This window comes from Neofelis nebulosa, chromosome 10 (genome assembly GCF_028018385.1).
Source record: "Neofelis nebulosa isolate mNeoNeb1 chromosome 10, mNeoNeb1.pri, whole genome shotgun sequence".
NCBI lineage: Eukaryota > Metazoa > Chordata > Mammalia > Carnivora > Felidae > Neofelis > Neofelis nebulosa.
The window spans coordinates 70,888,166-70,914,675 of NC_080791.1; the positions used below are offsets into that span (position 1 = coordinate 70,888,166).

The 26,510-nt window shown below is 39.1% G+C and overlaps 1 protein-coding gene and 1 long non-coding RNA gene across 2 annotated transcripts in view; both read left to right on the forward strand.

The window, feature by feature from the left end:
- Positions 1 to 26,510, forward strand: part of PDE3B (phosphodiesterase 3B) — a 175,904-nt gene that overhangs the window by 35,938 nt on the left and 113,456 nt on the right. The gene's annotated exons all lie outside the window — the stretch shown is intronic.
- On the forward strand, positions 17,940 to 21,577 carry LOC131487521 (uncharacterized). Its single transcript, XR_009249800.1, has 2 exons — positions 17,940 to 20,552; positions 20,591 to 21,577. It is a non-coding gene; the product is annotated as an uncharacterized LOC131487521 (long non-coding RNA).

The window sequence follows — 26,510 nt, forward strand, 5'->3', positions numbered from 1 at the left end:
TTTCCAAGACTTTGGGAGAAAGATATTCGCATGGCCATGTGTTTCTGTAGGATTTCAAAAAAGTAAGTTATTTTACGATTGCTGTCTCTTTCCGTTCTTGACTTACCCTCATGTAGTACTGAAGTGACTGCAGACATTTTTGGGATCTAGCTAAGGGAAAATTGAATTTGAGTTATAATTAGTTTGGGTGGCATCTATTTATTTGGTTCACTGTCACTTTGAAGTATATATAAATTTTTGCCAGCTTCTCTGCTATATGAATGAAACCTAGAAATACTCTTTAAATAATGTTTATTTATTTATTTTGAAAGAGAGAGTGGGTGCAGAGAGAGACTCCTAAGCGGGCTCCACATTGACGGCAAGGAGCCCGACAACGTGGGGCTTGATCCCATGAACAGTGAGATAGATCATGACTTGAGTGGAAAGCAAGAGTCTGATGCTTAACTGTCTGAACCACCCAAGTACCCCTAGAAATACTCTTGTTATGTTCTGTGCTGATTCAGCATTTTGGCACAAAGATGCCAGGCCAGAGATCACAGGTTATATGAACATGTTCTGCTGTGTGTGACACTGGAAGTATGTGGGTAGGGTAAGAGAAACACAATTTAAAATATACGGAGCCAGAAGCTAGTCTGGGGAAAATACTTTTGAAAGCTTGTAAATGGAAGAAATGACTATAGGATTTCCCAATGTAGACAACAGTACCAAAATTTTATATGATATGGACCGGTAACAGTTTGTGAGCCTAAGAGGCTATCTTCTAAAATGTAAATAACAATTTAGTCTTTAGGAAGCTTTTAAAGTCTCCTTATAGAAAATCATTGTCATGTGACGAGGTGATCATAAAACATATGCAGTAAAAATGTGGAAGAAGTATTCTAGAATTGTGTCAGGGAATTTATTACTAGAATTATTTTTTCCGAATTTTTTTGATGTTTGTGATATGATTTCCCCCCTTGTTCTGGATAAGTATTCACCTTTGCACCTTATTTTATATTTGAATTTTTTAATGTTTATTTATTCATTTTTAATTTTAATTTTTTAAATTTTATTTATTTTTGAGAGAGAGAAAGAGAGCATGAGCAGGGGAGGGGCAGAGAGAAAGGGAGACACAGAATCTGAAGCAGGCTCCAGGCTCTGAGCTGTCAGCACAGAGCCCGATGCAGGGCTTGAACTAAAGAACCTGTGATATTATGACCCGAGCCAAAGTCAGATGCTTAACGGACTGAACCACAGGCGCCACCAACATTTATTTGTTTTTGAGGGAGAGAGTAAGAGTGAGAGCATGAGTGGGCTAGGGGCAGAGAGAGGGAGACAGGATCCAAAGTAGGCTCCACGCTGTGAGAGCAAAGCCCGACGTGAGGCTCGAGCTCATTAATCATGACGTGAGCCGAAATCAAGAGTTGGCCTCTTAACCGACTGAGCCACCCAGGAACCCCCCTAATTTTGTATTTGTAAGCCTAATTTTTTTTCCCTTAAAGAGGGCCTTCTAAATTCTTTGGAAGTTCATACCCAACAAAAATTGGGAGGCATGAAATCATGAATGTCAAGAGGAGACAATTTAAAGATGGAGGTGTTCTGTTTTAAATGATACATTGAGGTAGCTAAGGAAGACAGTTTGATTTGGTGATGGATATCATTATTGATGATTTTCAGGATTGAATATGAATTTGGGAGTGGGAAGGAGAGATTATGTAATTTTTGAAGAAAGTGGCAGTGGAGTCACAAAGAACAGCATTTTGGAGGGAAAAACAAAGAACAGGAAAGTTGTGTGTATGTGTGCAGGCGTGTGTGTGTGCACCTAAGAATAGGTGTACATTTAAGTATGTTAAAGAGAGGGGAAAAGATGCATGTAGCACAGAAGAAAAAGTTAAAGACAATAGCGAGAGAGGTTAATGCAGAGAAGAGATAGAAGCTAGAGCAGGGTGGTCAAAGGAAAGGGATCAAGGCATAAGATTGCCCTAAGCAGTAGGATTCAGTGAAGGGCATAAGTCCATCCCTACATATTTTAATGGTTGTTTAGTCATCACTGTACCAGCCCTGCATTAATGCTGAGTATAGTAATTGGTTTTCATAATGCTGGTCCCAAGCATTTCTCCGCAAAACCACACCGCACACTGTGCTTAGTTGGCTCCAAAATCATACAGTTCTAAAAGATTTACATTTGCATGGTTATGTCGCTCATGACATAAGTGGAAGATCATTATCTGCCGTAGTTTAACATGTTAAACTCAGTTTTCCAGATTCGTTTTTTAAACTTTTCTTTCTTTCTTTCTTTCTTTCTTTCTTTCTTTCTTTCTTTCTTTCTTTCTTTCTTTCTTTCTTTCTTTTTTCTTTTCTTTTCTTTTCTTTTCTTTTCTTTTCTTTTCTTTTCTTTCTTTCTTTTCTTTCTCCTTGTATTTATTTAGAGAGAGCATGTGCAGGAGGGGCAGAGAGAGAGAGGGAGAATCCAAAGCAGGCTCTGCACCAATAATTCAGAGCTGGATGTGGGGCTCAAACTCACAAACCGTGACATCATGACCTGAGCTGAAACCAAGAGTTGGATGCTTAACCGACTGAGCCACCCAGGTGACCCCAGATTCTTTTTGACTATATGAAGTAGTTGTCCAAAATCAGTTTAAAGATCTATATCAAGGTTATGTAGATTGATATTTGTAAACCAGGTTATTTTCTCTTAGTTTTATAAATGTTATAGAAAAGGGTACAGAATTGAGAACAGGATATTTGTTATTTCATCCATCAGTATATATTAGGTGTTCGTTATATGCCAGGCCTGGGTGTAGGTGCTAGGGATAGAGCAGTGAATAACATGGACAGTCCCTGCCTTCATGGAACTTATATACTATTTGGGGGGGGGGGGTAGCAGATAAGCGTGTAAGCACATAAATATATGTTATCAGATGGTAATGTGTGTAATGAAGTAGAATAAGGGAGAGTAAGACAACAGAATGGTGGAGTGTGATATTTAGATAGTGTGTAGGAAAGCCAGGTAGGATATTGACATAACACTTTTTGTTAGTATATTTAGAGAATTATTTTACGCAAGCCAAATGTTTGCCAAGATCAGATCATTTAAAATTTAATAAGAGCAACATCTATTCATTATAGTTTTCTCATCTCTAAAACTATTAATTAAAAATTGTACCTAAAAAAAATAGTGCCTACCTAGTAGGTTTGTTGCAGGGCAACAAATAATATCTAGATTATATGTGTGTGTATGTGTAGGTATAGTTTCGGTATACTCCCAATAAATATTGACTCTTTTTTTGTTGTTAAGTTTATTTTGAGAGAGAGAAAGAGAACAGGGGAGGGGCAGAGAGAGAGAATCCCAAGCTGGCTCCACTGTCAGTGTGGAGCCTGATGCAAGGGCTCGAACCCACTAACTGTGAGATCATGACCTGAGCTGAAATCAGGAGTCAAAAGCTTAACCGACTGAGCCATCCAGGTACCCCTCACATCTTCTTTATCCCTCCATCAATGGATAGACACTTTGGTTGCTTCCATATCTTGGCTGTTGTAAATAATGCTGCAATAAATATAGGGGTGCATATATCTTTTTGAATTAGTGTTTTCATTTTCTTTGGATAAATACCCAGTAGTGGAATTATATCTCAGACAACCTTACTAAATTTACTGATTTATTGTAGTTTCTTGTTTGTAGATTTCTGTGCATCTTCTATGTATGCAATCATGTTAGCTGTGAGTAAAGGCAATTTTACTTCTTTCTGATCTTTATATTTTATACCTACCCTTTTATTGCCTTATAGTGGCTAGAACTTCCAATATAATGGTGAAGAGAAATGATGATAGTAGACAGTCTCATTTTTTCTCCAACCTCAGGGAAAGTATTCAATATTTTACCATTATGATTGATATTAACTGTAGCTGGTGTGTGTGTGTATGTGTTTCTTTTTGTCATCGATACCTTTTTATCATATTAAGGAATTTACCTTCTATTCTCAGATTGCTGAGAGGTTTTTTTAAATGACAGATGAGTGTTAAATGTTATCAAATATTTTTTCTGCATACATTGAGATGATCCTGGGATTTCTCTTTTTTATTTTGTTTATGTAGTGATTTACTTTGGTTTATTTCTGAATGTTGAACCAACACTGTATTCTTAGAATAAACCCTACTCGGTCATATATATTATCCTGTATATATGTTGCGGGATTTACCTTGCAAAATTATTATTACTGTTTTTAGAATTTTCATCTATGTTCATGAGAGGTGTTGGTCTGTAATCTTCTTTTCTTATAATGTCCATGTCAGGTGTGGGTATTAGGATTATGGTGGGTTCATACAAAGACTTAGTGTTTCTTTTTTCACTATTTGCTGGAAAAATTGTGTAAGATGGGTTTCGCTACTTTTTAATCTGTATGATCATTTCTTTTTCCTCTCTTAAAAAGCTTATGAAGTAGTTGTCAAAATAGGGTTATGGTTGTCTTCTTCTGTAGTTGAGGAAACAAGCCTAGAGAAGGTAGGCAGGATTAGGCAGCTGGGATTTATTGAACTAGTATAAAAAAATCAGTTCTACCTTACTTCAAAGTCCATGCAGCATGATGCACCTGGAGGAAAATGACTGATCCAAGTGTTTATGGGTAGGTCTTTTTTTTTTTTTTTTTAAGATTTTTTTTTTTAATGTTTATTTTTGAGAGAGCGAGAGAGAGTGGGGAAGGGACAGAGAGAGAAAGGGGGACAGAGGATCCAAAGTGGGCTCTGCGCTGACAGTCGTGAGCCCGATGTGGGACTCAAACTCACGAACTGTGAGATCATGACCTGAGCTGAAATCAGACACTAAACTGATTGAGCCACCCAGGCGCCCCCATAGGTAGGTCTTAAGAAATACTAGAACTTACATTTTGAAAATGTTCTTTCTGCTAGTCTGAGAATCACACTAATGATGACTGCTGCTTAGCTGTTTGTGAGGGTTGTGGCTTAAAGTAACTAAGCTTTATAATTCTCTGTTGGTTCTGTCAAATGAAAAGTCCATTCCAAAACTGAACAAATCAGTTTTATTTCTCTGTGGGAACAAATGGTTACTTGGAATTTACTGGAATTCCTCTTTTTCCAAATCCACATAGTCCTGGCAAAAATTCTTTGGCTTTGTAGAAGTTAAGATGTTTCCAGCCTTGACTTTTCCAGCATATGATAGGTTAAGACAGTCAGCTCACCCTGTACTGACATGCATGTCCAAGGATATGGGGAAAAGCTTTATACAGGGGAAATATAAGGTGATTTTTAAGACTTATCTAGTACTTTATGTGTCCCCAAGTTCAATCATTCTCACTAGAGAGCCTTTCTTATACAAAGAAATTTTAACTTTAATGTGGAAGCATCTTTTCCTTCTGCTAAATGATATAAAATACATGAAAAGGTATGCCTCTTTGTTGATTATGAAAGACTTTAGATTTTCAAACAATTATTTACTAATGACTTCTCATTTTGTAACTACATTTTATTTTTAGGATTAAATTGGAAATGTTTGACTCTTTTATAAGTTTTCAACAAGTTACAATGTTTAGTCATTAAAATTTATACTGTGCAGATCACGTTGTTTTATTTCTTCATATGAAAGACTCAATATGTTTGTCTCATATCCAGTTAACTTAGAAAGTCTGGCTCCCTTTGAAACAGCTTCTCCGTTTTGAAAGCATGAAGCATTATTTAGTGAAACCTACAAAAGAATAATATTAGAGAAGGTAGTTCTTTTTAGGAGAAAAATGTTCCATGTTAATAAAAATCTCAGTATTTTAGAGCTGGGAACTTTTTCAAGAGATCATTTAATCCTTCTAGTACTTGTGATATTGCTGCCTCAATTAGGTTATTTTCTTGAGAAATATAGTATGTATTGCTTTCTAAAATTCTTTAATTTTGGGTGCCTCCGACAACAGAGATACAAATTTAATTTAAGGGAATAGCTTTTATTTTTGGCCTTCTCACCTTAAAAAACAAAAACAAACCTTGTCACCTCAACTAAAAGTATTGGCCTACTGATTCTTTACTTCTCTTACTCTTTTGGTATTCTACAGGTCTGTTTGGTAATACGTGGACTCTGATACTTAGTAAGGTTATTTATTAATGTGAGAAGGATTTCATTTTGGTTTTTGTATAAAGCTAGATATGCATCAACTTGATAGGTGATTATTTGTGCTGGATAATAAAGTTTAAGTATTTGGAAGTTCAATATTTTAATAGAATTGGAAACACTTGCTCTAGGAGTTGTATTAAAATTCTGAGATAGAAAGAGGAAATTGATTTTACTACAGTAATGCTGTGAAATGAAAAATAAAAAAAATTATCAAGGTAAGCTGCCAAAAACAAGTATTTAATAAGGAATATTAATGTTGACTTACTTATGAACTGACAACTCTAATTCTTTGCCTAAGATTAATATCGTAGTACAGTGCTTTCAAAACTATCCTAGAAAAGGCTTACCAGTTTTTCTCATTTTGGGGGTATTATTTCTTAAAATATTTGGTGAATTAAAAAAAAATTACTGAAATTCCACATGGAGTTTTCCCTCCAAATGAAGTTTTTCCTTTCTGTGGTCTCGCTTCGAATGTTCAAGTGATACTGTTGCCTAGTAAGAACTCCTAATAAGAGTGGATTTATTCTCCTATTGTAGACATTCTGATGTCATTATTCCCTTTTCTGTATTTTATCGTGGTTTAGTTATTTTATGGGAACTTGACACAGTGAAAGGGCAGAAGGTTAAATGGGAGAGCTAGAAGAGATGAGACTGACAGGAAAAGTGGTTAAATACACCCTAGTCAGCTATCAGTTACTCCTGGCATATTATCCATGGTCAGTTTCAAATTGGCACTGGCCTTTCCTTGTTTTTCAACAGTGCTGCTTGGAGAATCTCCTTCCGTCATTCGGTTAACAGATCTGAGTGCCTATTATGTACATAACATTTCTGTGAGCACCCAGCTCATTGATTGTCCGCAAGCGGTAGGAATCAATTTTAATATTATGTTGTAAAGCATATAGAACTTAATCTTATTCCCCAATAATTTTATTTTGTGTATTTAAATGACAAAAATAAATGAATTTATTAATATTCTAGTTCTCTTCCAGCAGCATGACTGAATAGGTTTAGCTGTGTTTCCTGTTAGCATTTGCTTACTTTTTACTAAATGAGATGGCTAAAATGAGTCATAGATACTACCTACATTGCAGTTACCTTTGGATTCCAATTACACCCTTATTTACAGCTAATAATCAGAAATCATTTCCAAAGCTCAAAAAGTTTTCATATAAAATTTCTGTTCAGTTTTTGTCATGATTTTTTTATTTCTTTCAAAGTAACACATGCACACAGAAATCAAATAGTATTAAAAAACTTAAAATGAAAACTTCTGGCTCCCTTTTCTTCCCTACAGTCTGTCCTTGTTCTGCAGATATAATCACTCCTAATTCTTTTCACTGTTTATTATGGTGTCTATCTACATAATTTAAAATAATCTGCCACTCTCTCACTATGTTGGTTTCAGCAGTTCTTGTGATTCAGAGTTTAGGTCCCTTAGAATCTCATCCTTCCCCTCTTCCATTTTCTTACTATTGCCATGTCACAATTTAAAAACCTATTTTGGGGGCGCCTGGGTGGCTCAGTCAGTTGAGTGTCTGCCTTCAGCTCAGGTCATGATCTCTTGGTTTGGTTTCTGAGTTCTGGTTTCTGAGTTCGAGCCCTGCATTGGGTTCTATGCTGACATCTCAGAGCCTGGAACCTGCTTGGGATGCTGTGTCTCTCTCTCTCTGCCCCTCCCCCATTCAAGTGCGCGTGAATGTGAGCGTGCTGTCTTTCTCTCTCTCTCTCTCTCTCTCTCTCTCTCTCTCCTCTCTCAAAAATAAATAGTAAAAAAAAAATTAAAAACCTATTTTTGGTGTTGACAATCTCTGATTATGGAAATACTGCTTACTATTGAGCTAAGTAGTCTTCCTTTCTTTCTTTCTTCTTTATGTTTATTTATTTATTTTTTGAGAGGGAGAGAGAGAGCAAGCCTGGGAGGGGCAGAGAGAGAGGGAGAGAGAAATCCCAAGCAGGCTCCATGCTTTAGTGCAGAGCCTGATGTGGAGCCCAAACCCAAGAGTGCCTGGTTTTGAACTTTAAACCAATGATAGTTGTCAAACTATATTTTTGGTTGAATATATATTCACAGGGTATTTACTATTTATGATTGAAAGTGTGTTTATAATGGAGAAAGTATATATTGTATTGGCTCTTTTATTTTTTTAATTTATTTTTATTTTAGAGGGGCGGGGGGGTGGGCAGAGAGAGAGAGAATTTTAAGCAGGCTCTACACTCTGCTTGGAGCCTGACACCTGCTTCGATCCCATGACCCTGGGAATTATGACCTGAGCCAAAATCAAGAGTTGGATGCTCGACTGACTGAGCTACCCAGGTACTCCATCTTGGCTCTTCTAAAATAAAATAGTCTTTAGTTGAATGTTGATATAGCATGAATGTTAAGTATATGTTACAATTACACCTGTTGCATATTACTGGAGATATCTTTTATTATTTATATAGCAATAAGGTGAAAAAACTATGCAAGTTTTAAAAATGTGGGTAATACATATTTCCAGATCTTTAATGTGAGCTTATTAATGACAATAAAAGTTTAACCACTGTTTTGTATATGTTGAATTAACCTCTGAACAAAATAGGATTCAGTGACTTTGTTGGTAGACTGTTGGAGTGATTGTACACAGATGAGGAAGTGTGGAGTCAGGCACTGTAGGACTTAATGGCGACTGTCCTGGAAAACCATTTGCATCACACTTGCTAACAATAACCTCCCTGTCTTCTTCTCTACCTTCCTCCCTGCCTTCCTCCCTTTTTACCTTCCTCTCCTCTTCTCCCTGCTTTCTTTTTGATGATGGCAGGACAAGTTAAATTCATATACTGATCTAGGCTCGTGCCTGTGTAAACAAGTTATTTTTAATGTTTATTTATTTTGAGAAAGGGTGGGGAGGGGCAGAGAGAGAGGAAGAGCAAGAATCCTGAGCGGGCTCTCCCCTGTCATCACAGAGCCTGACAGAGCCCAACACAGGGCCCCATCCCACGAACCAAACCCAACTGAACCGTGAGAGCATGACCTAAGCTGAAGTCACGAGTAGGATGCTCAACTGACTGAGCCACCCAGGCACCCCTGTGTAAATAAATATTTTAAAAATTGAGTTGGTTGAAGAAGGAAAATTGGAACTACGGTTTTAATTAGACTTTAGCGTACAGTACCTGAAACTAACAGGTTAAATAAACTGATTAATTTTCTAAAGTATTACATTTTCATGGTATTTATAATTCAGTTAAGAAGGTAAATTGAGGGGTGCCTGGGTGGCTCAGTTGGTTGAGCGGCCGACTTCGGCTCAGGTCATGATCTCAGGGTCTGTGAGTTCGAGCCCCATGTCGGGCTCTGTGCTGACAGCTCAGAGCCTGGAGCCTGTTTCAGATTCTGTGTCTCCCTCTCTCTGACCCTCCCCCGTTCATGCTCTCTCTCTGTCTCAAAAATAAATAAACGTTAAAAAAAATTAAAAAAAAAAAAAGAAGTTAAATTGAAATTTGCAGTTTTACTGAGGGACCTTGGGTAATATTACTTAAGTTTTCCCTTTCTCAGTTTTCTCCTTTGTAAAATGGCAGTGATAACAATACTATGGCTCCTAGTGGTGTTGTAAGGATTAGATAAGCAAAATTTCTTTCACATGTGACTATGACTATTTTAATAAATGTATTGTGAGCAATGTAACGTAGTTTACAATTAAAAAATTTTTTTTAATGTTTCTTTTTGAGAGACAGAGAGAGACAGAGTGTGAGTGGGGGAGGGGCAGAGAGAGAGAGAAAGACACAGAATCTGAAGTGGCTCCAGGCTCTGAGCTGTCAGTGAAAAGCCCGACGCGGGGCTCGAACCCACGAACCATGAGATCATGACCTGAACCGAAGTCGGACGCTTAACCGACTGAGCCACCCAGGCCCCCAGCAATATAATGTAGTTTAAAGAAAAATACTAATGATATACCATTTTCAAAGAAAACAAAAAGATGTGTGTTGTAAATTTTAGATTATTATGTGATTGAATTTTACAAATTGTGTAAGTCGCCAATGTATTAGGTTTATGTAATAATCTTATAGATAAGAGCAATAGTCATTCATTTTTAGAGTTTTTGGCCACTTTCATAGATTTCAAAGTAGCTGTGAAGACACCATTGCAGGGGTGCCTGGGTGGCTCAATTGGTTGAGCATCTGACTGGCTCAGGCCATGATCTCATAGCTCGTGGGTTTGAGGCCAACATCGGGCTCTGTGCTGACAGCTCAGCACAGTCTGGAGTCTGTATCAGATTCTGTGTCTCCCCTCTCTGTCTGCCACTCCCCACCTCATGCTCTGTCTCTCTCTCTCTCTCAAAAATAAATAAACATTAAAAAAGAAATTAAAAAAAAGACACCATTGCAGTTTTCATATATACCTACATACATTAGTATCTTTGTGCATGCCATATTAGAATATATCTCAGACATCTGACAGCATGTAATGACAAGATTGATTTCTCCCTTATTGAATCATCTAGCAAATATTGAGTCCCTACTGCACATCAGATGCTGGGGATACCACAGTGAATATGACCGTGAAGATCCCTGCTGTCATGGAACTTAGATTTCATTGTTGAAGGAGACACCAGGAAAGAGTGATTGGACACGACAACACACAAGAGCAGGGTAGCTTAAGATAGTGATAAGTCCTGAGAAGAAAATAAAACAGGATGATAGGATAGAGCACACCTCAAAGGACTACTCTAGTTTATATAGCTATAGAAGGCCTTTGTAAGAAGATGACATTTGATCTGAGACTTGAATAATGAGGAGACCATCTCACGAAGACCTGGGGATGGATTTTCCAGTCAATGGGAATAAGAGTGCAATTGCATTGTAGGCCTGACAAGCCTGGTATATTTGATCACTTAAAACGACGAGTATTCCTGGGGCGCCTGGGTAGTGCAGTTGGTTGGGCATCTCTGACTCTTGATTTCGGCTCAGGTCATGACCTCACAGTTTGTGGGATCAAACCCCACGTTGGGCTCTGTGCTGACAGTGTAGAGCCTGCTCGAGGTTCTCTCTCTCCCTCTCTCTCTTCCCTTCCCCTGCTCACTCTCTCTCAAAATAAATAAGTAAACATAAAAAAGAGAGATTAATATTGCTTAAGGGTAGTGATTGAGTGGAAGAGTAATTAAGGAGATGGGTGTAAAGACAGTCAGGGACTTATGTGTCACAGGTAGCCCTGGGAATAATTTCTTACTGACTCTGTGAACCTTGATGCTACCAGCAAAGAGTCATATGGAAAAGTATGTGGTTGGTATTTCATAATGAAATACCACATAAGAAAAGAAATGATTATTAATTTTGTAGACTCTAGAATTAAACTGGGCCTGATTCCTGACTTCTCTTTAGGGAAATATCAAGTGTAAAACAGTGTTTTGAAAACATCAGAGGAGGTAATGGGCATACCACCCTTTCTTTCCCTCCTATTATATATCTATTTGTTATATAATATATACATGTATAAAGATGTATACATGTATAAAGTTGTACATGTATGTGTATGTGTGTGTTATGTACATCTTTATACACGTATGTGTGTTTATGGAGATTGATAGATATAGACACTATGAAATTAGTAATTTTTGGTTCATGTTGCAGAGTATGAAATGATCATTTATGTAGAATGTGCAAACTATGCAGTTTGGTAATAATTTTCTATTTTGGATTAATGTACTTTGAGGAATGGTATTAATATTATAGTGGCTGGAATATGTATTCTTTGTTTCACTCGGTAATTTCCTTGAATATGGATTTTATGATGGAATAGACTGATTTAAATTTTTCATTATGAGTTTAACTTCTGGTCATGTTGGTGGGTGATTTTTCTCTTTCTGTTTCCTGGCCACAGGCCGTAAGTCAACCATCTGGAAATGTGCCACTGATAATTAAGAGAAAGATAATATATGCAAAAAATATTAGGTAAATACCTACTATGTACCTGTGTATAACAATTGCTAGTTTCCCTTTCTGGATTGGAGAATAGAATTGGAATATGAAAAAATCTAGTTTAGTGCTATTCTTAGCAGATGACAATTTTTATTTCACTTTCAGTTGTGATAGCCAGTTTTACCACTGGTATTTAGAAAATTGTCACAGATTTTAAAAATTATAAACAATTCATGCTTGTGGTTAGCAACTTAAATGGTAGAATGAGATGTAACATGGAAAGTAAAAGTTCCTGACCCCCATAGCCTTATTTCCCAGAGATAAACATTGTTAACTGTTTCCTGTGTTTCCTTCTAGAAATTTTCTGTTTATGTAAACTTGTGTAAGGGTGTATGTGTATAAATTTACATGTATAGTATATCCTCCCCTCCTTTGTCTGTTTGCACCTACAGGTTCAAGACTATTCTGCAACATTTTTCTCAATACATACTGCGTGTAGCTTTCATAGATCTGTCTTATTCTTTATAATGGCTGCATAGCAGTCCATTTTTTGAATGAAATGTAATTTATTGATCTTGTTTGTATTGATAAACGTGTAGGTTGTTTCTGGTTTCCTTGTAATTGTATACTTAGAACTTGTATAAGTTTACCCATAGGAATGTGCCTTTGAGAGTTTTTTTTTTTTAATTTTTTTTTAACGTTTATTTATTTTTGAGACAGAGAGAGACAGAGCATGAACGGGGGAGGGGCAGAGAGAGAGGGAGACACAGAATTGGAAGCAGGCTCCAGGCTCTGAGCCGTCAGCCCAGAGCCCGACGCAAGGCTCGAACTCATGGACCGCGAGATCGTGACCTGAGCTGAGGTCGGATGCTTAACCGACTGAGCCACCCAGGCGCCCCGAGAGTTTTAAAGTAGTTGCCAAATTGTCTTTCCAAATAGTAGCAGCAGTTCACATGCCTTACCACTGTGCTCCAGTGCTTTCCCCTTTATATTCTGGCTAATGCATGAAAACAAAAACAGTTGACAGATTGGTAAATTTTAATGATGAACAGGAAATATTTTTGGATATGATTAAAGTGTCAGCCATTTTCATTATTTTCTCTTAGGATCTTCTAACATCTCTGTGTAAGTCCTTACATGGCAAAAGTTGGATTGTACATTGTATCCCAAAGATGGCAGCACAATGCTCAGCATCGTTGTTAGAAAACAACTCACACAGGACATGAGTGAGCTGAAGTGATTGGAATTAACATTTATTTTAATATGTAGTTATTAGATGCAAGTTAAAGTTCATGTAATTCACATAACAATATACACATTTTTAGACTTCTCAGGACAGATTTTTATCTGTCATTAAATAATGGTTAGTGTGGGGCGCCTGGGTGGCTCGGTCGGTTAAGCGTCCAACTTCGGCTCAGGTCATGATCTCACGGTCTGTGAATTCGAGCCCCGCATTGGGCTCTGTGCTGACCGCTCAGAGCCTGGAGCCTGTTTCAGATTCTGTGTCTCCCTCTCTCTCTGCCCCTCCCCTGTTCACGCTCTGTCTCTCTCTGTCTCAGAAATAAATAAACGTTAAAAAAAATTAAAAAAAATTAAAAATAAATGGTTAGTGTGAATTAAAAATGAATGATTAAAATGGGTTTAAATTTTGTAGCCATCATAATACTGAATGGATCAGGCAAGAAGCATCAACAGGTGCTAAACCCATGGGGAACTTTTAATGAAGGACAGGATATTCACATGATTTTAAAGTGTTCCCTCATAGAGTGCAAAGGAAAAAATAGTAACTATGCAGAGGAGAAATCAGGCAGCATCTTGATCACGTCATGATGATTAATATCAACAGTGAAGGGTAGGGGCTCCTGGGTGGCTCGGTGAGGTTAAGCATCTGACTCTTGATTGCGGCCCAGGTCATGATCTTACGGTTCGTGAGACTGAGCTCTGTGTCGGCCTCTGTGCTGACAGTGTGGAGTCTGCTTGGGATTCTCTCTCTCCTTCTCTCTCTCTGCCCCTCCCCCACACATGCTGCTCTTTCTTTCTTCATCAAAATAAATAAACTTTAAAAACCCTAAAGAACAGTAAGGGGTAGGTGGGTACTAATGTGTTTCCTGATGTGATTCTCTAAGCAGTATTAGTATTTCAACCAGGAATGAATAACCTGAATCTAATTATGAGAAAACATCAGATAAACCCTAAAGGAGAAATCTATACCATTATTTTTATTAAATATAATATTTAATATAATAAAAATATACTTACTTTTATTAAAAATAAAAAAGTTATATTGTTCAAGAAGTCAGTGTCATGAAAGGCAAAAAAAAGATTTAGAAAGGTATCAGATTAGAGGGGACTAAGGAGACATAACTAAATGTAATACCTGACTGTAGATTGGATCTTATAAAAAACTAAAGGGCATTATTGGATCAGTTGACAAAATTGAAAACAGAACAGTAGATTTGTACAAGTATTTAGCAATGTTGGTATTTCTGAAGTTGATAACTAAATGTAGTCACTTGAGAGAATATTGTTATTCTAAGAAATTAATACTGAAGAGGGCATCTAGGTGGCTCAGTCAGTTGAGTGTCCAAAATTAGTTGATTTTGCTCAGGTCATGATCCCAGGGCTGTGGGATCGAGCACCGCATCAGTCTCTACACTGAGTGTGGAACCTGCTTAATATTCTTAGTATTCTCTCTCCCCCCACCCCCACCCCAGCCCCTCTCCCCTGCTTGTGCTCTTTTCCTCTATAAAATAAGAGAAAAAAGAAATTTACACTGAAGAATTTAAGGATAGGGGTGCCTGGGTGGCTTTCGTCAGTGTCTGACTCTTGGTTTTGGCTCAGGTCATGATCTCACAGTTCATGGGTTTGAGTTCCACATTGAGCTAGCTCTGTGCTGACAGTGTGGAGCCTGCTTGGGATTCTCTCTCTCCTGTCTCTCTGCCCCTCCCTGTCTCTCTCTCTCTCTCTAGTCTCTCAAAATAAATAAACTTAAAAAAAAAAAGAATTTAAGGATAAAAGGCATGATATTCTCTCAAAAATTCTCTCAAGCAGTATTCTCTCAAAAATTTCCAGGGGAGGAGTGTCTGGGTGGCTCAGTTGTTTAAGCATCCGACTTTGGCTCAGGTCATGATCTCTCAGTTTGTGAGTTCGAGCCCCGCATCGGGCTCTGTGCTGACACCCTGGAGCCTGCTTCGGATTTTGTGTCTCCCCCTCTCTCTGCCCCTCCCATGCTCATGCTCTGTCTCTCTGTCTCTCAATAATAAAATAAAATGTTTTAAAAAAATTAAAAAAAATTCCAGGGGAAAAATATGTATGTAGAGAGAAAGAGTGTGCACACAGAAGTGCATAAATGATAAGGCAGATAGGACAAAATGTTAACAATCAGTGAGCTCTGACATGTAGGGCTTCTATGCACTAATTTTATGTTTGCACAACTGTTTTCTAAGTTTGAAATTATGTTCAAGTAAAATGTTAAAAGAAGTTAAAGATTTTTGTTTGTAAAGATGACCTTTAAGAGCTCTTTATAAAAACAAAGGTTTTTGATCAGTGGTATTTTATTATGTATTAAACAGGGAGGAATAGTTCCAAAATGTAGCTAAATCTCATTCAGAAATGATACTAATTCTCTGTTGAGGAACTGCTCATGCAGAACAACAATAGGTACTGTAATTGGCAGGTGTTAACTATTGGGTTACAAAGTAAATACTTTTAGAACCTTGAGCTGTGAACGCTAAGTGTGGGCTGGATGTTAGGACCATGAAGAAAGTGCAGAGGTTAGGGTGGTGGTGGTGGTGGTGAGGTGAGCTAGAGGGAAATTGAAGTGAAATGTCTAGAGGAGAATTCAGGATTGGAGGAGGTGAGTTTGGAAGTTATCCATGTAAATAAAGGCTGCCACTGTAGAGCAGTGGTTTCCAATCTTTCCCTTCCAGAGAACACTTACCATATCTCACTGATTTTGTAACGTGCATTTTTTTCTTTTCACATTTTAAAACCATGGAAATCTGGATGTGCCTTACAATCAATGGCATCTGACAGTGTCAGTGTGCGTAGGAGTGCTGACCACACTGGCTGATTGACTCTTTTTCTTCCTCACCCCCCCACCCCTTCCTGCAATGGCCTCCCTTATGACTACGTGTCCCAGGCCTCTTGGAGGTTTATGTGTGCCCTGACCAGAATGTGAGAAGGCTTGTTTGATCATCGCTAAGTGGACACAGGAGGTGCCACTTTAGGTAACTAGTGGAGAGCCTCTGGTGCACAGATGGTGTCACTTTAGGTAACAACCTCGTGACCTCACCCAACCCCATGCCCCTCGCTCTATAAAAGCTGGGGATGAAGGTCTACATTGGGGGGGGGGGGGGGGAGAATGGGGTTGGAGGATGGCTGCAGAGTGTTCTGGGTCGTTGGCCTGCCAGATTCCATCCTGTCAGTAAGTCACCTTGGATAAAACTGTAAATGGTGTGGAGAGGCTTGTGACATTTTTCAGTCTCAAAGTGCCTTCCCAGTCTGGAGGATACTTTACTGATCATCTTACACTTTCTAACTGTGGATTGAAGTCAATTCTTCCATAAAAGATGTGTGTTTGGGTCACATGGGTGGCTCAGTTGGTTGAGAGTCTGACTCCATTGTGGCTCAGGTCATGATCTTAGGGTCGTAGGATCGAGCCCTGCCTTGGGCTCGTTGCTGAGTATGGAGCCTATGTGGGATTCTCTCTCTCTCTCTCTCTCTCTCTCTCTCTCTCTCTCTCTCTCCCTCCCTCCCTCACCCTCTCCCTCCCTCCCTCACCCTCTCCCTCCCTCCCTCACCCTCTCCCTCCCTCCCTCCCTCCCTCACCCTCTCCCTCCCTCCCTCCCTCCCTCCCTCACCCTCTCTCTCCCTCCCTTCCTCCCTCACCCTCTCCCTCCCTCCCTCTCCCTCTGTCCCTCTCCCCTGCTCAAGGGGTCTCTTTCTCTCTCTCTAAAATTAAAAAAAAAAAAAAAAGAATAAAAGAAAAAAAAAAACTTGTGTTTGCTTCTGCCATTAACTTGGGGCTGTAGTAACCTGAGGCCATTTTAAATTAAATTTTGTGGGAGTGCCTAGGTGGCTTAGTCAGTTGAGCATCAAACTTTAAAAAAAAATTGAAAAAAATGTTTATTTATTTTAGAGAGAGAGAGAGAGAGAGAGAGAGAGAGAGAGACAGACAGACAGAGGTGAGCAGGGAGGGGCAGAAAGAAAGGGAGACACAATCTGAAGCAGGCCCCAGGCTCCAAGCTGTCCGCACAGAGCCTGATACAGGGCTTGAACTCACAAACTGTGGGATCATGACTTAAGCAGAAGTTGGATGCTTAACCGACCGAGCCACCCAGGCACCCTAATGATTGATTTTTTTGGTTGACTGTGAAGGTTGAGGTTTTTGGTTTGCCAGGATATCACCTCCTACCACCCACCCACCCACAGCCTTTTAGAAATCTTGTTCACCTGTTCCACATTGCCACCCAAAGGGTGGGCACATTACTCATTGTGGCCAATCTAGGTTAATCCCCAAGCTACAATGGTGGTGGGTTTAAGTCTGAGTGGGTGTGTGACTTGGGTCCATCAGGGCCTCATCCAGTCAGAGATTGAGATACAGGCATCAGAAGAAGTAAGACTTTCTTTACACTGGGGAAATGCAGGTGAGATTTAGAGCCTGAAGCTTTTGGCAAACATCTTCCAAATCCATATGGAGAAGTTCTGCTTAAGAAATAAAGCTAAGGAGAAACTATCAGGGATGAGAGATGGATGAGAGCCAGAGGTGTGGGGAATGAGAGAAGGCTGAGAGAGCATCACTTCCATTCTTTGAGGTCCTTCTTCCTATAGCCCTTCTTTTAGGATGATGCCAATTTCCTGCCCAGCTTCATGAACCAGTAATGCCTCTCCCTCCTCCCCTCCTCCCTTCTCCTCTCTACCCCCTCCTCGCCCCTCCTTCACTCCCCCTTCCCCCTCCCTCTGCTCTCCTCCCTCCTCCTCCTCCTCTTCCCCGTTTTTTTTCCTAGTGTGGTTTGAGTTGGCTTTCTACCCTTAAAATGCAGAGTTCTGACAAATATAATGACATTTGCTCAAAGAATTGCCATTATCTCTTTCATGCTAAATAGGAAAAAAAAAAAAGTAGTGTATTCTAGGCCTCCATTAAAAATGGAGGATAAATGTCCGGAAAAAGAAATAAAAATTACAATTTTGGGAGAGGATCCCTGAGGTATTTTCCATGTCCTAGGATTCTTTTTAGTGATGCTACAGAGAATACTGTATTGAGAGTAAACTTCTATTTAGATATGCAAAGAAGAATAGCAGTATAATTTTCATTAAAAACATCAGCCATATTTAGCTCTGAATAAATATATAAAAGGTACAGAGGATAAAATTACATTTGCAGTTATTTGTGGACTGAATCTTTACTGTCTCTGCTTTTTAAAATTTTTTTAAAAATTTACTTGTTTTGAGAGAGCAAGCACAAGCAGGGAAGGGATAGAGGGAGAGAGGGAATCCCGGGCAGTGTTTACACCATCATTGCAGAGCCTAACACAGGGCTTGAACTCCCAAACCATGAGATCATGGCCCGAGCTGAGATCAAGAGTCAGGCGCTTAACTCACTGAACCACCCAGGTGCCCCTAACGTCTCTACTTCTTAAGAATCTCAGAGTGAGTAAGGCCTAACTGGCCTGAAGCTTCAGGGCTGACCCAGGATGCGAGCTGGAGGACCAGGAGTGTACTGAGTCAGTGTCAGCATTCTGAGCTGGTAAAAATGGTGTTTGTGTGCTCCATTGGGATGGTGAGTTGAGATAGGGGCTGGAGAGCTCAGTATGGCCACATTCATATAAAAGTTTACAATTTGATTAGGATTTGAAAACATGTTAAGGAAGGAAAAATTCCCCTTAAAATCATCCTGGTCACTGAATAGTGTGGTAGGAAGAAATGATCTCTTATAAGCTGAGAAGCCCAGAAAAAATGTAGTCATTGTTCCAAGTTCCAGCACAGCTTTATCTAGAGAATAGTGCACACACTCCTACCATTTGTATTTGTTTTCTTCTTTTGGTGTGCATTAGTTTTTAAATTTTACCCGAGACTGGAAAAGTTGTTTATGTGGGTGTGTAAGAGTTGTGTTTTTAAAATAGGTGAGAATCCTGTGGATTGACTTAACTAATTTTCTTTGCAAGTGGTTGCATAGGAGAATCGAATGCAAGTCCTTCTACTTATGTCAGATTTAAATAATGCCTTAATATAATATAATGTCTTAAATATTGAATTGTCTTTTTATACTACAGTTTGTCCCATGATTCCTTTAACATAGCTCATAAAGTTGTACAAAAGAGTGAGATTGAGATTCTTTACTGTCAGGCACTTCCTTCATTTAGCATTTATTTAAAAAATTTGAATACCAGTCCTGTGTAAGACACTATGGCAAATACAAAGGGTACAAGAAATAGTTTATGCCTTAAACCAGTTATATTCTCAGAGATTTAAAATCTTTACACAAGTATCTATTACTCAGAGCATTGTATATTAAGTGTATTTGTTGAGTATAAGCTAAGTGATTTAAGGTCTGAGAGTATCATTGAAGTCCATTTGGGGTGTTGATTTTATGTGTCAACTTGATTGGGCCATGGAGTGCCCAGATACTTGATCAAACATTATTCTGGGTGTTTCTATGACCGTGTTTTTGGATGAGATTAGCATTTAAATACATAGACTGAGTAAAGCAAATTGCCTCTCTAGCATGGGTGGGCCTCATCCAATCAGTTGAAGGCCTGAATAGAACAAAAGGATGACCCTCAACCCAGTAAAAAAGAATCATTTCCTGCCTGCCTTCAGACTGGGACATCAGCGTTTTTCCTACAGATTCAAATGGAAAGATCAGCTTTTTCTGGGTCTCAAGCTTGCTGGTGTACAGACAGGAACTACACCATCAACTCTCCTGGTTCTCAGGCCTTCCAACTCAGACTGGAACTAAACCATCAGCTCTCTTGGGTCTCTAGTTTGCTGACTCACCCTGCAGATCTTGGGACTTGCCAGCCTCCTTAATTTTTCAACCAGTTCCTTATAATAAATGCCTTTATTTATTTCCTCTTAATTTTGTTTCTCTGGGGAACTCTGACTAATCTAGAGCAACTCAGAAAGGTATCATGGAGGAGGTGGAATTAAACCACAGGTTAAACTATTGCATAAGCAAGATTTCACGAGGTGAAGATGTTAAAGGAACACTATAGGTAGAGGAAATTGCATATCTGATGGGAGCAATCTCAAGTAGTATTAATTTGACTTGGATTTTAGACTGTCTCTACTGCTGTTTTGCATTTCAAAAGCATTGTGGGAGAATGCTAGTTTAACCACAACCTACTGGATGGTGTGTATGTACCTTTTTTTTTTGACTGTAGCAGGTGGGTTGATTATTGGGTAAAGAGGAGGACTGCTTTCTCAGCAGCCTGGTTAATCTTCCCTGTGATCATTTTTCATTACTTTGCCATGCTCTTAGCTCCTTAGTGCCAGGGGAGGGGATGGTTAGATATTTAGAATGGCGGACTGTATAAAGTTTGTAAGTGTGTGTGTGTGTGTGTGTGTGTGTGTGTGTGTGTGCACGCGCACGCGTGTTGCTATTTGTAGTGGTCTTGGCAGGTTTGCAAAGTCGACATGATTGTATTCTTCCTTTGGTCCTATTTTTTTTCTATTTTTTTGTTAACGTTTATTCATTTTTCAGAGAAAGTGCAAGCAGGGGTGGGGTAGAGAGAGAGAGGGAGACACAGACTCCAAAGCAGGCTCCAGGCTCTGAGCTGTCAGCACAGAGCCCAATGTGGGGGCTCAAACTCACAAACCATGAGATCATGACCTGAGCTGAAGTCAGATGCTTAACCAACTGAGCCACCCAGGTGCCCCACTTTGGTCCAATTTTAAATTTGCTTTTCTGTTTGTGGATGTAAGTTACAGAAAGGCAAGGTTTATATAGCTTTGAAATTCATGTTTATTACTGAGCTCTTGAAATATGGCTAGTGTGAATAGAATTTTTTAGTTTTATTTAATTTTAGTTTAAATTGCCACAAATGGCTAGTGGCCACTCTAGGGGATGGTACACTTCTAGAGTTCAAGTAGTTTTGATGTCTTTCTAGAACACTCTGTGGAAGTTAGAAAGGCTGTAATATTTTCATTCACATATAGTAAAATACATATTAAGAATAGAATATTTTAAATTTGTAGATGTGTTATTGGTGGTTGCATGGTAAATGAATTTTGATTCTGGCAGTTATCTAGTAAAATTAGGTGTTAGTTGATTGGCCTATACTTTGCGTAATACCAAATACTAGTATGTGAATGTTAGAAAGCAATATATTTATTAACAATAGGATTAGTAAAATGATAAAAGGAAAAGGGCTATGTGATAAAAGGTGAAAGAATAAGGACAGGAGAGGGAGAAAAATCTAGGAAAGTCTAGGTGGAGATAGTTTGGCAAAAAAAAATCTGTACCAACTGTTAGAGTAAAAGGAGACCTCCAATAAAAAACACTTTTGTAGCTCTTTCTGCCCACAGGTCCTGTCCCTGTGCGTTATTAAAAAAACCTTTTTGCACCAAAAAAACCAAAAAAACAAAAACCAAAAATCCAAAACACATTTGTATAGTAAAAAGAAACATGCTATTTTTGTCAAGAGAGAAACTCTCACCAAAGGTGAAACACAAGGACAAATTTATTACACTTTTTTGTAAGGGATATTGAATAGTATAAGGATGATATTGTTTTCTAGAACTAATAATGGAGATATTTTCATCTTATGCCCTCATTAAACCTTGTTAGAAATTTGTGAAGAGCGGGGCGCCTGGGTGGCTTGGTCGGTTAAGCGTCCGACTTCGGCTCAGGTCATGATCTCGCGGTCCGTGAGTTCGAGCCCCGCATCAGGCTCTGTGCTGACGGCTCGGAGCCTGGAGCCTGTTTCAGATTCTGTGTCTCCCTCTCTCTCTGCCCCTCCCCTGTTCATGCTCTGTCTCTCTCTGTCTCAAAAATAAATAAACGTTAAAAAAAATTAAAAAAAAAAAAAAAAAAGAAATTTGTGAAGAGCAAAAAGTCTGCCAACAACCATGTGAGAGAACTTACCAGGGGATCCTTCAGCCCTAGCTGAGTCTTGAGATGGCTGAAGCCTGGCTGACAGCTTGATGATATAACCTCCTTAGAGAACTTGAGCCAGAGCACCCAACTAAGCCACTTTCACATTATTTACCCAGAACTGTGAGACAATGTTTGTTGTTCTAAACTGCTATACTTTGGGGTGAGTTTTTGACACAGAAGGAGATAATGATATAATACTGGATGTTTATTTTATGCTGTAGTTTTTTGGGGATGAAGACACTTGATGTTAAACTTCGAACAGATACAGTTTCCAAAATGTTAAAAATTATTTATGGAAATATATTTAGTGCTTTATACAGCTGAAGGTATAATTATGAAAAGGGGTGAAAATAAATTTCTTTTTACTAGCCATCCTCAATGGCACTTGGCCACTTGAATGCATGAAAATAGCTAATAATAGCAGCTAACACATAGTGAACTTTTTCTGTTTGTCAGAAACTATGTAAGCTTACTGTGCACATTATCTCATTTAAGCCTCACAAAATCTTATGAGGTACTTCAGATTTTAAGAGGTTAAGTAACTTTTCTAAAGTTACATGGGCAAATGCATTGTAGCCACTGTACCATACTGCCATAAGATAACTTCTCAGAAATCCAAGTAGCAAACATCTGAAGAATTCCTAGACTTTGATAGACTCTGGAGATACAGTGGTGAAAAAAGTTAGACACATTCTCTGCTCTCATGACACTTAGAATCTTCTGAAGGAAATAGACATCAGTGAAATAAGAATATATTTATCAAAAGAATATATTTGTTGCGAACATGAATTTTGTGAGATCCTTTAATAAAAGCAAGTCATGTTGCAGGTGAGTAATAGCATGTTTAGGAACTGAAAAACAAAAAGGAAGAGTGGTGTGAGATTAGGCTGAAAAGATATGCAAGGGCTAGATTAGCAAGGCCCCTGGGGGGTGAGGTTTTGTTCTTCTCCCTGAGCACTGTGAGAAGCTATTGAAAAGTCTTTATGTAGTAGATGTTGAGGTTTTCTTTTTGAAAAGACTCTTGTAGGGGAAACATGAACAGCTGCTTGCTGGCTGTGGGGGTGGGTGTGGGTGTGGTACCAGAGTGGCTTTGGAGTGAGACTATTAGGAAGCTCTTGCAATAATTCCAACTAAAAGATGAACTTGGGTGATGGCAAAAGTCTTTTCAGAAACAAAATTAGGTATTTGAAAGATGGTTAGAAGATAAAATCATCTGGACTTGGTGATAGATTGATTACCAGGGGTGGAGGGTGGGGAGGAGATACCAAGAATGATGGGAATATTTCCAGCTTGCCTATCTGGATAGATGGGGGACAAGTTTGGTGGCAAAGCTCATTATTAGCTCTTGTTCAATTTGAGATACCTTTGAGATTATCCATGCTAAAATCTTGAAATCGGTTGGATCTCAGAGAACTCGGGGCTGGAGATAAAAATGTCCAACACATGGGCAAATAGGTGGAAATCGAAGTGGTGGGTAAGAATGCCTTGTGAAAGTTCCCAAGAAGAGAAAAGGATCTAGAAGTTGAGGAGTTCTAATATTTTAATTGTTAGGGTCAGGCGTAAGGCAGGGTAAAGATAGGAGTCAGAGGCTAAAAAATTTTAGCAGCCAAAGGCTTTATTTGGGAACTAAGGTCTCGGGGGTGAGGTTCCGTGACTTAGGGAGAGAGAGAGGATTCAGGGAAGTCACACCCAGGTGTGGTGGGGTGGGGTTTTTAAGCTGCAGTGGTTCCGGGTTTAGGTCCGGGTGGGCCTTTTTTCGCGTCAGGTCCTGCTGTCGCTCGGTGATTGGTTGACCTCCAATTCGTTCTGGCAGCTACTAGGGGCTTGTCGTTGGGTTGCGCTGGCAAGATGGCCGTCCCCCCCTTGGTTCCAAGGACATCCTAACACTAATATCAACTGGCCAAAATGAAGAGAGTAACTTACAAAGGGAGATGGCAGAGGGATTCTTTCACTCACGTACATATGCATTCAACAAATATTTGAGTGCCTGCTAAGTGCCAGGCAATATTATAGGATCTAGAGATAGAGCGGTGGACAAGAGAGTCAATGTCTTTGCTCTCATAGAACCTACAATGTAGCAAATGTAAATAATTTAGGGGTGCCTGGGTGGCTCAGTCGGTTAACCATCCGACTTCGGCTCAGGTCAAGTCCCGTGTAGGGCTCTGTGCAGACAGCTCAGAGCCTGGAGCCTGCTTTGGATTCTGTGTCTCCCTCTCCTGCTTGCACCCTGTGTCTGTCTCTGTCTCTCTCTCTCTTTTAAAAGTAAACATTAAAAAAAGATAATTTGGATAGAGACAAGTGCTAGAGAGAAATAGAAGAGGATTATGTGATAGCAACCGAGATGGGGAAGACTAGAAGAGAAATAAGGTTTTTGATGAAAACCAAGAACGTCCCTTTAGCTATGCTACTTTTGAGGTGTGTGAGAGCCAAGTGATGACCACTGCATTCTAGGAAATAACACTCCTTCTATTTGGCAGGCCAGAAACCCAGCAGTCATTCTTTATTCCTTTCTCTCTTATCTCCTGTTCAGACCATTAACAACTCCTAACAACTCTATTTTTAAGATTTGTGCCCAGGGGCACTTGGGTGGCTCAGTTGGTTGAGTGTCTGACTTTTGGCTCAATTTATGATCCCAGGGTCATGGGATCAAGCCCCAAGTTGAGCTCCACGCTGAGTATGGAGCCTGCTTGGGATTCTGTTTCTCCCTCTGCCCCTTTCCCCTGCTGGTGGATGCTCTCGCTAAATAGGTAAGTAGGTAGGTAGATAGAAAAAAAACATGTGCCCAGTCTTACTACATTGATTACTGGTACTGTTGCTTTAAGCCAAGTCACTATTTCCTCTTGCCTAGACTGTCATTGCAGTGACTTTTTCTTTGGTCTTCCAACTTCCAATCATGTCCTCATGTAATCTGTTCCTTACATTGCAGCCAGAGTGATCTTTTATTTTATTTTTTTAATTTTTTTTAATGTTTATTTATATTTGAGAGATAGAGACAGAGTGTGAGCAGGGGAGGGACAGAGAGAGAGAGGGAGACAGAATGTGAAGCAAGGCTCCAGGCTCTGAGCTGTCAGCACAGAGCCCTTCGTGGGGCTTGAACCCACAAACCGCAAGATCATGACCTGAGCTGAGGTCAGATGCTTAACTGACTGAGCCACCCAGGCGCCCCCAGAGTGATCTTTCAAAAACTAAAATCTTACATGTCACCTCCTCGATCAGATGCTCTCATTTCCCCCCATAACAACTAAGTGCTTTACAGCAGCTATAATGCTCTATAAGATCTGGTCACTTTCAGCTTTTCTGACTTCATATTTAAATGTTTTTTTACTCTGCTTCAGGACCGTTTGCTTCCTTCAAGGTATTGGAATTATTCCCAAGTGTAGGGTGTTCGCTATTTCTTCTGCTTAGAATGCTCTTCCTCCATATTTTCACATAGCCTGCTCCCTTACTTCATACCAATTTCTGTTCAGGTATGACCACTTACCATCAAATATATGTAAATATGTACATATATCAGGTATATTTTGTACACACACATATATATGTGTGTATGTATATATTGACCAAAACCCCGGCATTTATGTATTTGTTATTTATGTATATTATATCTATATAATAAGTTTATCATATATATGCTTGCAGTATTTGCTCATTATATATATATATGTGTCTGCTCCTTATCTTTCTTTTTCTAGAATACAAAGACATCTTATTTATCTCTGTATCCCAGTAGCCTAGAATAATGCCTCATGCATAATATATGTGTTTAATATTTTATGAATGAATGAATGAATATATAAGTCCAGAGCTCAGGGGAAAGTTCAGTGCTGAAATGTAAATTTAGGAGTCAGTAGTTTATAAATGGTGTTTAAAACCATAGGATTGAATGAGTGTATCAAGGGACAGTGGGTAGCCATAGCAGAAAAGGGGACCCAGAATTTAGCTTTGGGCTACTTTTCCCTCTATAAATCAGCCTAGGAGGACCCAGAAAATTATGAGGAATGCCAAAAGAGATAAATATTGAAACAAAGAAAGGAAATGTTATTAGGACACACCTGTGTTGAATGATACTGAGAGGTTGACCAAGATGCAGCTTGTGAACCAGCCACTGGATTTGGCAAGATAAAGGTTGTTCTGTAGCCTGCAGGAGTTATGTCAGTGGAGCGGTTGGGATAGAAACCAGATAGAAAAGTAAAAGATAGGTCAAAAGGTAGAAAGAACAAAGAGAACTCCTTTGAGAAGTTTTGCTGTGAACAGAGAATTGCGTAATTATTGAAGGAAAGAAATGAAGTCAAAGGAAAGCTTAAGTATTTCTCAGAATTTTCTGAATTTGGGATCCACCCATCTTGGTTATCCCTCTTTTGTTTTTCTAAAGTTTACTTATTTATTTGAGAGAGAGACAGCATGAATGGGGGAGGGGCAGAGAGAGAGAGA